Raw genomic sequence first — 11,146 nt, forward strand, 5'->3', positions numbered from 1 at the left:
CTAAACATAGCTCCAAGGATCTTTACGAAGCTTGCAGATGCAGTCGTTCAACAACTACGCCTAGAAGGTGTCCAGGTGATGGCCTACCTGGACGATTGGCTGGTGTGGGCAGCATCCGAGACGGAATGCATGCAAGCATCCAAGAAAGTGATACAGTTCCTGGAACATCTGGGATTCAAGATCTACATAAAAAAATCTCGACTATCTCCAGCTCAGAAGTTTCAATGGCTTGGAATACATTTGAACCTACAGTTACATCTTCTCTCCATTCCATTAAAGAAGAGGAGAGAGATAGCGGGACCTGTTTAAGAGACTACTGAAATCCGACAGGCTATCAAGACGCCAACAGGAGAGACTGCTGGGCTCCCTTCAGTTTGCATCAGTGACAGACCCAGTGCTAAGAGCGCAGCTAAAAGATGCATCAGGAGTCTGGAGAAGATACGCATCAAACACTCGAGGAGATCTAATAAGGCCGATACCGATTCGACTACGATCACTTCCCAAGCCATGGTCGAAGGTCAAGAACCTGAAGAGTTCGGTGCCTCTGCAACCGCCTCCACCCTCAGTCATCATCCACACGGATGCATCAAAGGAAGGATGGGGAGGTCACTTTCATCAACAGAAAGTCCAGGGGACTTGGTCCTCTCTATTCAAAACCTTCCACATCAACATTTTGGAGGCCATGGCAGTCTTCCTCACACTGAAGAAATTGTCCCCTCACCCTTCAGTCCACATAAGACTGATTCTGGACAGCGAGGTAATAGTGAGATGTTTGAATCGTCAAGGTTCGAGGTCATCTCAACTCAACCAAGTGATGTTGGCCAACTTCCGCTTGGCGGAAAAGAAGAGATGGCACTTATCAGCAGTTCACCTTCAAGGGTTCCGCAATGTGACGGCGGACGCTCTATCCAGGCTAACGCCGATAGAATCAGAATGGTCCCTATTATTATTATTATTATTATTATTATTTGCAGGATCATTCTTCTTCATCTTACATCAAGTCCCAGAACTGCAGATAGACCTATTCGCGACAAACAACAACAAGAAACTACCTCGTTATGTGGCCCGATACGAGGACCCTCTAGCGGAAGCGGTGGACGCCATGTCCCTCGACTGGAACAGATGGACCAGGATTTATCTGTACCCTCCAACCAACCTACTGCTGAAGGTCCTCAACAAGCTGAGCTCTTTTCAAGGAACAGCAGCCCTAGTGGCTCCCAAGTGGCCCAAAAGCAACTGGTTCCCTCTAGTAAAGGAATTGCAGCTGAGGCTGGTACCTCTGCCGGACCCAGTTCTGACTCAACAAGTACAGAAGTCGACTGTCTTCGCTTCATTACAGAAAACCCAAGACCTTCATCTCATGATTTTCTCTCCTTAGCAGTAAAGAAAAGGTTTGTAATCTCGAAAGAAAGTATAGACTTCTTAGAGGAATATAAATCTAAATCTACCAGAAGGCAATATGAGTCATCTTGGAAGAAGTGAGTTGCTTTTGTCAAGGCAAGAAAACCAGAGATCTCAACAGATTTCTGTTTATCCTTCTTTATTCATCTTCATGAACAAGGTTTAGCAGGCAACACGATAACATGTAAATCTGCCTTGACTAGACCTTTGCTTTACGCTTTCCAAGTAGACTTCTCTAATGAAATCTTTAACAAGATTCCTAAGCCCTGTGCTAGGCTTAGGCCTGAAGCACCTCCAAAGCCCATCTCATGGTCCTTGGGTAAGTTTCTACACTTTGCCTTAATGTTGAACAACGAGAACTGCTCTCTGAAAGATTTGACTCAAAAGGTTATCCTCGGGGGCAAGAGTTAGTGAGATAGTGGCCCTTTCTCGGGAAGAGGGCCATATTCAGTTCACAGAAGTGGGAGAACTGAATCTCTTTCCTGACCCAACGTTTCTCGCCAAGAACGAGCTACCTACCAAGAGGTGGGGTCCCTGGAGAATCTGCCCTCTGAAGGAAGATGTCTCGCTGTGTCCAGTAGTGTCTAAAGGTCTATCTTCGTAGAACTTCAGACTTCAGGGGAGGACAGCTCTTTAAAGGAGAAACATCGGGCTCCAACTTGTCCCTGAAACATCTATGGGCGAAGATCACCTACTTCATTCGCAGAGCGGATCCTGACAGTACACCCACAGGTCACGATCCTAGGAAATTTGCTTCGTCATTGAATTTTTTCCAATACATGGATTTTGAGCGTCTTCGCTCGTATACTGGATGGAAGTCATCCAGAGTATTTTTCAAACACTACGCGAAGCAAGTGCAAGAATTAAAAAGATACGTGGCGTCGGCAGGTAGTGTACTAAAACCTGTCGCTTAGTGCTGCGATTAACAGTGAATTGATGGGGACTATATTCTATAGGGTGTACATGGTGACACCTTACAGTGCAACATGGTAAGTGAAGTGTCACCAGGGTGACATTATGGACTGTTCCAGTGACTAAAGGTGAAGAAACATAGACTTAACACTTGTGCCGTGTGTTTTTACACAGTGTAAAAGACAGTCAATTCACAGAAATGTATTAGAAAATTATTGAATTTTCAATTGAGTGGCATTAACGATCGTTTCCTTTCAGATGAAACAAGTATTTCTGGTCTGGCCTGCATTTTCTACATTTATTATTATTCACTTGCATTTTTTGTCTTATTATGAAATGTATGCTGAGTTACTATTTATTGATTGCCAATGAATAACTGATTGATATTTGCGTCTTATTTCGCCCCAAACCTATATAAATAAAGTTATGTACGAGCATTACTTTTTTATTCCTTATTATTCTGCATAATAACTAAGAACAACTGAAGTAACTTCCTAAATGTATAGGAACCTTTTCTACCCATGCATACCTTGTTTCGACATGGATATAAACTTGTCTGTTGTGGTAAACAGCTGAGCCTGTATACCTTGGATGCTACGGTGGCTTATGTAAACCTTTGTTTGTTTTGAAAATACAAACTTCGACTGGTTGGGTATACAGCGAGACCTGTATGCCTTTTTGTTGCTAGGTTGGTCATATGAAATATGCAAACTTCGAGACTTTTCCTGAGTCTAGTATGACTCTTCCCTGTAGGGGGCAGGAAGCACTAACATAGTTCATGATTAGAAGTACAGTAATGACGTATAACAGTAACGTCATAGGTCTCTAAGGTCTAAAGCGACCAAGGAAATATTGTCTTGAGGTTAAGGCACAATTGGAAAATCCACACATACATTAATGCTCTGGTAAACTTCCATCAGGACGACATGGCCTGAGCCCAAAAAACGGATTTTGAGCGAACCGAAAAAAATCTATTTTTGGGTGAGATACCCATGTCGTCCTGATGAACCTGCCCTCCTTTCTATGAAAATGCCTTCGCAGGATCCCTCCCGAGGCTACTGTATCTGTAGCACCTGCTCAACGCTACAAGGAATAAAGATGGCGGCGACGATGGCGCCATCTAGATACTCAAATAGTAACAGAGGAAGGGAATCTTAATAACGGCGGCTCTTTTATTTTTGCCACTTACCCCCTTGAAGCGTAAACGCTATGTGGGATGAAGATTGCTACGTGGCGTGTCAAGAATACGTCCCCTGATATTATGCGATATCCTTAAGGGAAACTTTAAGGATAATCACGCCAGGAGTTAGAATTCTGGAGACCTTAAGTTAAATTCTCTGGGAATATCACTGTAGTCAAATATACCCTAGGAAGCTACTTAAAGGAACCTTCTATCAGGACGACATGGCTACCTCACCCAAAAATAGATTTTTCGCTTCGCTCAAAACGCGAAAAATCTATATTATTCTCTCTCTCCCTCTCTCTATGTTTCGCTTATGGGAACAGTAACGCATAGGAAGGAAATCACTTGATTTGCCAGAAATATGACGTCATCAGACTTTATTCTGAAATTCATGGCAAGTTGTACTATTCTCATAACTAATGATAGACCACTAAACACTTAAATGTCATAACTCGGTGTTTCACTGATGGGAATACTGTAATAATATTACTCGGCAATACGTCAAAAGAAAATAATTCTGTTTGCCAGCGCGCTTCGGCCAGAAATATGATGTCACAAGACATAAACTCTACAAAGAATGACTTGCAAAATATGTAAATACATTTTCTTTTTTCTTGCAAGAAATGAAAGAAAATACTAACTTATCAAGCAAAAGTACTTTATTTCCATGACATAAAAGGAAATATATATTTTGAGAAAATATTTGTCCTATTAGTGTATTTAGATAAGTATCGATGTATTATCAGAGAATAAATAAAACTAGCGTAGAGTCGATTTTATGCTACGTAGTACTCTTGACAACCAATACAGACCCACATAACGGATTTTGAGCAAAGCGAAAAATCTATTTTTGGGTGATATGGCCATGTCGTCCTGATGGAAGGTTCCTTTAGGCAGCTTTCTCAGGGATAATTGGCTACAATGATACTCCCAGAGAATTGAACACAGGTCTCCAGAATTCTAACTCCTGGCGCGAGTATCCTTAAGATAACTCTTAAGGATATCGCATAATATCAGGCAACGTATTTCTTGATACGACACATGGCAATATTCACCCCAAATAGTTTTCGCTCCGAGGGCGAAGAGTGGCGAATGTGAAGGGGAGCCGTCATCAAGGTTACCCGGTGGATCCCCTTTCCCGTACTACTACGGCGTAACTCATTCCTTGTTGCAATTAAGCATGCATAGCTACAGATAGAGTAGTTTCGGGTGGGGATTTGTTACTTATATGTATATTCCTTCTTTAGAAAAGGAGGGCGGGTCCATCAGGACGACATGGCCATATCACCCAAAAATAGATTTTTCGCTTTGCTCAAAATCCGATTTTTGGGTTCAGCCATATCGTGCTGATGGAAGTTTACCAGAGAATTACTTGAAAGTACTATATCAGTGGGTTCGTATAAGTGCCTTTACCTTGACTTAGATTCTTATATGGTCACCCAGACCACATGAATATATGACACTACCGTTATTTGTCATCTCCGCCAAGTTTGGAACTAACTTGGGGCTTCCTGCCCCCAGCAGGGAATATGTCAATATTGACTATAGAAGCATCAAGGGTTGTATTCGTGAGAATAAAGTGGAATTTGGCTATTATCAGCATGTTCACACACAAGAATAACCGAGTATTTTGGTTTTAGAAAAATAAGAGACTGGCTAATTTTATTCGACTACTGGTAGGGCGAATAAAGACGCAAATACATTTTTTGTATTTATTTGTGTAGACAAAATTAAAAACAACAACGAAGGTATTAAAATAGAATCCTTTTATTACATAACATTTTCAAAGTACATATATATTTATTACCTGTAGGGGAAAAAATAAATGTTAGAATGCCACTCAAAAGATATTTTGTGAAATTATTATGTTAACTTTCACTAAGATGTTGGATATGAAAAAAACACTGTGTACGAATGTATACATGGCACTGTTGTTATTGGTTAGATTCTACACCTATAACAAACAGTCCAAGGGTCACCATAGTGATCCTCCATAAAAAAGGTATTACACTCAAAGGTGCTAACACCTGTTCATCCATTATACTGTAAAAGTCCTAAAACACTTCACTGTTCATCACAGCACTAGAAGACAGGTTTTTTGGGCTCAAGCCATGTCGTCCTGATGGAAGATTCCTATAGGTAGCTTCCAAAGGATATTTGAACTACAGTGATATTCCCAGGAAATTTACCTTTAGGTCTCCAGAATTCTAACTCCTGGCACGAATATCCTTAAAATTCTATTAAGGATATTGCATAATCAGGGGACGTATGCTTGATACGACTCATAGCGATCTTCACCCCGAATAGCGTTTTTGCCTCGAGGGGGAAGACTGGCAAAAATAGAAGGGGAGCCGTTATCAAAGTTACCCTTTCTCACATACTACTATTGAGTATCTAGCTGGCGCCATATTCAAGATGGCGATTATTCCTATTTTTGTAGCGAATTCTCACGGTGGTGTTCCCTGTTGATCTAACCTTTTTCATCGATTTTGTGAGGATTATTATGCAATCTCCAGCTTCTTTCGCCTCTGGAAAGTTGAGTACTGATTCTTTACAATGTATAATTTTTAGCTCCTGTTCCACAGTGAAATTAGAATAATTAATTGTGTTAGGAGCTAGGCCTGTTACCAGAGGTGCAATGGGCGCTATCGTTCATTATGCATAAGTTATGTAGTTAGCAGAACGATTCCCGGCTGTAATAGTATTAATAAATTATGAAAGCTATTTAGGCACAATTATATAACCTAGCCACCAATGGGTGCCGGTCCCAAGCCCAGATAAATAGGGAGGGTTGGTGTCAGGAAGGGCATCCGGCCGTAAAAACCTGTGCCAAAACCTTAAATGGAATGAGCCGAAATAGGGAAAGAGGTAATGCTAGGGTGTACTCCGTAAACGACGCACAGAGACATCGCCCTAACTCTGTGATAAGGCGAGGGCTACTGCATCAGGAGCGGGTGCAGCTAAAGAAGCGAGCTCACTTTGGACTCAGAATATGTCAGCTTAATGTTGGGTCCATGACTGGGAGAGGTAGGGAAGTGGCTGACTTGATGAGGGGAAAAGAGAGTAGATGCTATGTGTGTGCAGGAAACGTGATGGAAGGGAAATAAAGCTAAAGAGTTGGGTGATGGATATAAGCTATATTATAGCGGAGCAAATAAACAAGGTAGGAATGGAGTTGGCATAGTACTGTCTGGTGACCTGAAAAATGCGGTGATAGAGGTGCATAGAAAGAATGACCGTATCATCAGATTGAAGATGTGTTGTGGAGGAGAGATTCTGAATATTATAAGTGCATATGCACCTCAAGTTGGTTGCACAGAAGAGGAGAAGGGAAATTTCTGGAGAGACATGGATGGAGTAATGCAAGAACTGGAAGAACAGGAGAGGGTCATAGTGGGGGCAGATTTGAATGGCCATGTTGGAAGTGAGAATGAGGCAATTGGTCGGGTGCATGGGGGCCATGGAATTGGGGAGAGAAAACAAGAAGGGGAGAGTGTTGTGGACTTTGCTGTGTCATTTGACATGGCAATAGTAAACACATTCTTTAAGAAGAAAAGGGAACACCTAATAACTTATAGGAGTGGGGGAAGATGCTCCTAGATAGACTACTTCCTGTATAAAAGGATAAAGCTGGTGGAGGTCAAGAACTGCAAGGTTATCCCAGGTGACCAGGTAGCCCCCCAACACAGACTGCTATGTATGGACTTAGGCCTAAAAAGGGAAAGAAAAGCTAAAGCTAAAGGGATACGGAAAATTAAATGGTACAAACTAGTGAGAGAAGGAGATAAGATGAGAGAGTTTAAGAGAAGTGTTTTGGAGGATATTGAAGATGTTCAAGAATGGTGGACACGAAATGCAGCAGTAATGAGAAGGCATGGGAAGGAGCTGCTAGGAGAGACATCTGGTATCATATGGGAAGAAAAGGAGAGTTGGTGGTGGAGTGAAGAAATTGAGAAAGTTGTTAAAGATAAGGAGGCAAAGAAGAGATGGGAAGAGTCACAGTCAGGGGAAAACAGAGAGAGGTTCAAAGAGAAAAACAAGGTGGTGAAGAAGGTAGTAGCCCAAGCTAAAGCTAAGGCATATGATGATGTGTATAAGGAGCTGGGGACAAAGGAAGGATTAAACAAGATGATCAAGCTATCGAAGACTAGAAATAAGAGCACCAAAGATATTACACACATCAAACAAATAAAAGATCAAGATGGTGTAGTACTTAGAAAGGAGGAAGACATTGTAAAGAGATGGAAAGAATATTTTGAACAGCTGTTGAATGAAGAAAATGATAGATTATTAAGAGAGGATGGACTGGTGAATTTTGGCATGGTAATAAGTTTCTCTAGGCAAGAGGTCATAAAAGCACTGAGGAAGATGAAGAATGGGAAGGCAACTGGACCAGACATGATTCCTGTGGAGGCATGGAAAGCCTTAGGAGATGATGGAGTGGATATACTGTACGATCTCATGATAAATATTTTTGAGCAGGAAAAGATACCAAATGAGTGGCGTGGGAGTATAATGATCCCAATCTTCAAAGGGAAAGGGGATGTCCAAGAGTGTGGGAATTACAGAGGTATTAAATTGATGTCCCACACTTTGAAGATACTGGAAAGGATGATAGATGCCAGACTAAGAGAAGAAGTAGAAATAGGTAAAGAGCAGATGGGATTCATGAAGGGGAGGGGAACAACAGATGGTGTATTTTGTCTGAGGCAACTAATGGAGAAATTCCGGGAAAAGCAAAGAGACCTGCATGCGGTATTCATTCACCTTGAAAAGGCTTATGACCGAGTCCCAAGACAAGAGGTATGGAGGAGTCTGAGGGAGAGCAGGGTGCCAGAGAAGTACGTTCGACTGATACAAGAGATGTACCGTAATGTATTTACTAGAGTGAGGAGCAGTGCTGGGGAGACAGAGGGTTTTGAGGTGAGAGTAGGATTACACCAAGGGTCAGCTCTGAGCCCATTTCTCTTTAACATAGTGATGGACGTTTTAATAGAAGAGGTAAGGGAGGCAGTACCATGGAACATATTGTATGCAGATGATATTGTTCTGTGCGCAGAGAGCAGGGAAGATCTGGAAATGAAATTGGAAAGGTGGAGGCAAGCACTGGAGGACAGAGGGATGAGAATAAGTAGATCTAAGACAGAATATATGAGTACCACCAGTGAGGGGGATGATAGAGAAAGTATTCATCTTAGAGGAGAACAGATAAAGAGAGTTGATAATTTTAAGTATTTGGGATCCTTTGTTAACGCTGGATGAGGTACGGAAGATGAAGTTAAACATCGGGTACAGGCAGGCTGGAACAACTGGAGAGCAGCCTCAGGAGTTCTTTGTGACAAAAGAATACCACTGAGGTTGAAAGGAAAATTTCATAAGACAGTGGTAAGAACAGCAATGCTGTATGGAACGGAAACAGCAAGCATGAGGAAGACAGAGGAGAAGAAGATGGATGTGGCAGAAATGAGAATGCTTTGGTGGATGTCTGGGGTGACAAGAGAGGATCGGATAAAAAATGACTACATAAGGGGGTCGACAAAGGTGGTGGAAATATCAAAGAAAGTGCAGGAAGGGAGGCTGAGATGGTATGGACACCTGATGAGGAGAGATGAGGACCACGTTGGGAGACATACTATGGAGATGGAGGTTCAGTGAAGAAGAAGAAGAGGGAGACCAAGAAAGAGATGGAGGGACTGTGTGAGAGGAGACTTACAGGAGAAGGGGATTGATGAGGCAGAAGCGGAGAATAGAAAAAGATGGAAACGGCTCATCCGCAACGGCGACCCCATATAAAAATGGGAACCAGCTGGGAAGAAGATGATGATGATTTAGGCACAATTATACTAGTAAAGATATTTATTTTATGCATAATTTCCTCTTCCTTTTGTCAATCGTATATGTTAGAGTTTCGGCGATTTAGGTAACTGAGATCTCGTCTTGCCTAGGCTAGCTAGCCTTGGTGATGTAGTATACTTTCAGACATTATTCCCGTTCACCCTAGTGTATCGTTTTATTAATTCAATGGGAGATAGTACATCTCCTTGAATTATATAACTCGATATTTGTCTCCTGTGGAGATTTAAGGGTATTCCCTCCTTCCCTCTGAGTGTAGCCATAGTCTACAACCCTATCTTGGTCTTGTCATCGAGTAGCCACTCCGGCTTGACTAGGCTAGTGTTTTCTGTCTCTTTCCCTGGCCGGCAGATAGCCGGCTTAGAGTTTTTGACAGAACCTCAGAGTATTCAGTCTTTTGCCGGTGGCCGGTGGCCTCAGCCACCGGCATAGGAGGCTAGATCTCCCTAGGCCGCACTTGAAGTGGTTGTATGATGCCGCCACCTTCTCCCCTGCGGTCTAGAAGACTAGTCCTGTGCTCACAGACCCTAGGCTGAAGAATAGACATTCTTCTGGCGCCTAAGAAGGCGCCAGCACTGATACAATGTTTCTCCCATGTTGAGAGGGGGCGGCAAGCTTGCCGCCTCCCCCTTAACTCTATTGGCAGACCCTAGGTTGAAGAATAGATATTCGTCTGCCGCCTAGGACGGCGCCAATATTGAAACAGTGTTTCTTCGTTGTGTGGTAGGACCGGCAACCCTGCCGCCTCCTTCCACACTTCATACAGGACCCTTTCCATACCCCCTCTGTTCTTTAGCGATAACTTAGACATCGCATTCCTTGTGGCCGTCGTCCTGCATCTCACCACTTTCCGGCGGGTTGCGGGGCCGGGCTGGCTCCTACTTAAGCAGCTGTTTAGCCACTCAGCTTTCCCTTACGGACATAGGATCTGGGAAGGTTGTGCCGGCTATAGTGGCTGCCGGTGGGAGACCCCTCTGCCACTGAAGGTTCTTCAGTCCTCCCTTGGACTGCCATCCACAGCATTGCAACGGTCTTTGTGGCTGGATAGAAGCCTGAATGATGCATTCTCGCCTTCCATTTGAACCTTCCTTCTGGAGGAAGGCAGTAAGTTTATATACTTACATCCTTATTTAGTGTAATCATACATTGTTATAATGCAGTCCTTCACTCCATGCTTTCTCTCTCTCTATCAGCTAGTCCCGCCAGGTACTAACCCAGCCGGCATGCGGGCCGGCGCCATCAGGTACTTACTCAATCGGCGGCATGCCGACTGTACCTGTACCGCCGGTTACAAACCTGACGGCCATATTCCGGCCGGACTGTGCCACCAGGGACTAGCTCTGTTGGCAATATGCCTGCTGAATTACAGTATATGATTATACAGTAGACAGTATATTTGAAATAGTATATACTGCAGATAGAAAACTATTGTATTATACAGTAGTTATTTTCCAACATATCTAGTGTACCCTTGCCCAGTCTTTTGCTGAGACCAATCCTATATTGAAAGAATAGAATTCCTTCAATACTCTGATTAGAAATCAGTCTACAATTTATCCTACAATATTAAATATTTACAAGGGTCAGTGGTAGTACACTTTCTATCCCTAAAGGTTAGAACCCTTATCTTTGAGCTTCCCTGATCAGGAAGCTCTATAGTTTTAATATTGGAAGGGAAGGTCACAGCAATTGGCTGGGTGGGATACACAAGTATGTGTCTTTTCTAATTTCTAGTCCAGTCGGCGACATGCCGGCCAGACCGTGCTGCCAGGTGCTAGCCATGCCGGCAACCCACTG

General features: G+C 42.9%; 1 protein-coding gene across 1 annotated transcript in view; it reads right to left on the reverse strand.

The window, feature by feature from the left end:
• Mondo (MLX interacting protein mondo) overlaps positions 1-11,146 on the reverse strand; it is a 384,044-nt gene that overhangs the window by 80,286 nt on the left and 292,612 nt on the right. The window lies entirely within an intron of this gene.

Source organism: Palaemon carinicauda, chromosome 30, assembly GCF_036898095.1.
Source record: "Palaemon carinicauda isolate YSFRI2023 chromosome 30, ASM3689809v2, whole genome shotgun sequence".
Taxonomy (NCBI): domain Eukaryota; kingdom Metazoa; phylum Arthropoda; class Malacostraca; order Decapoda; family Palaemonidae; genus Palaemon; species Palaemon carinicauda.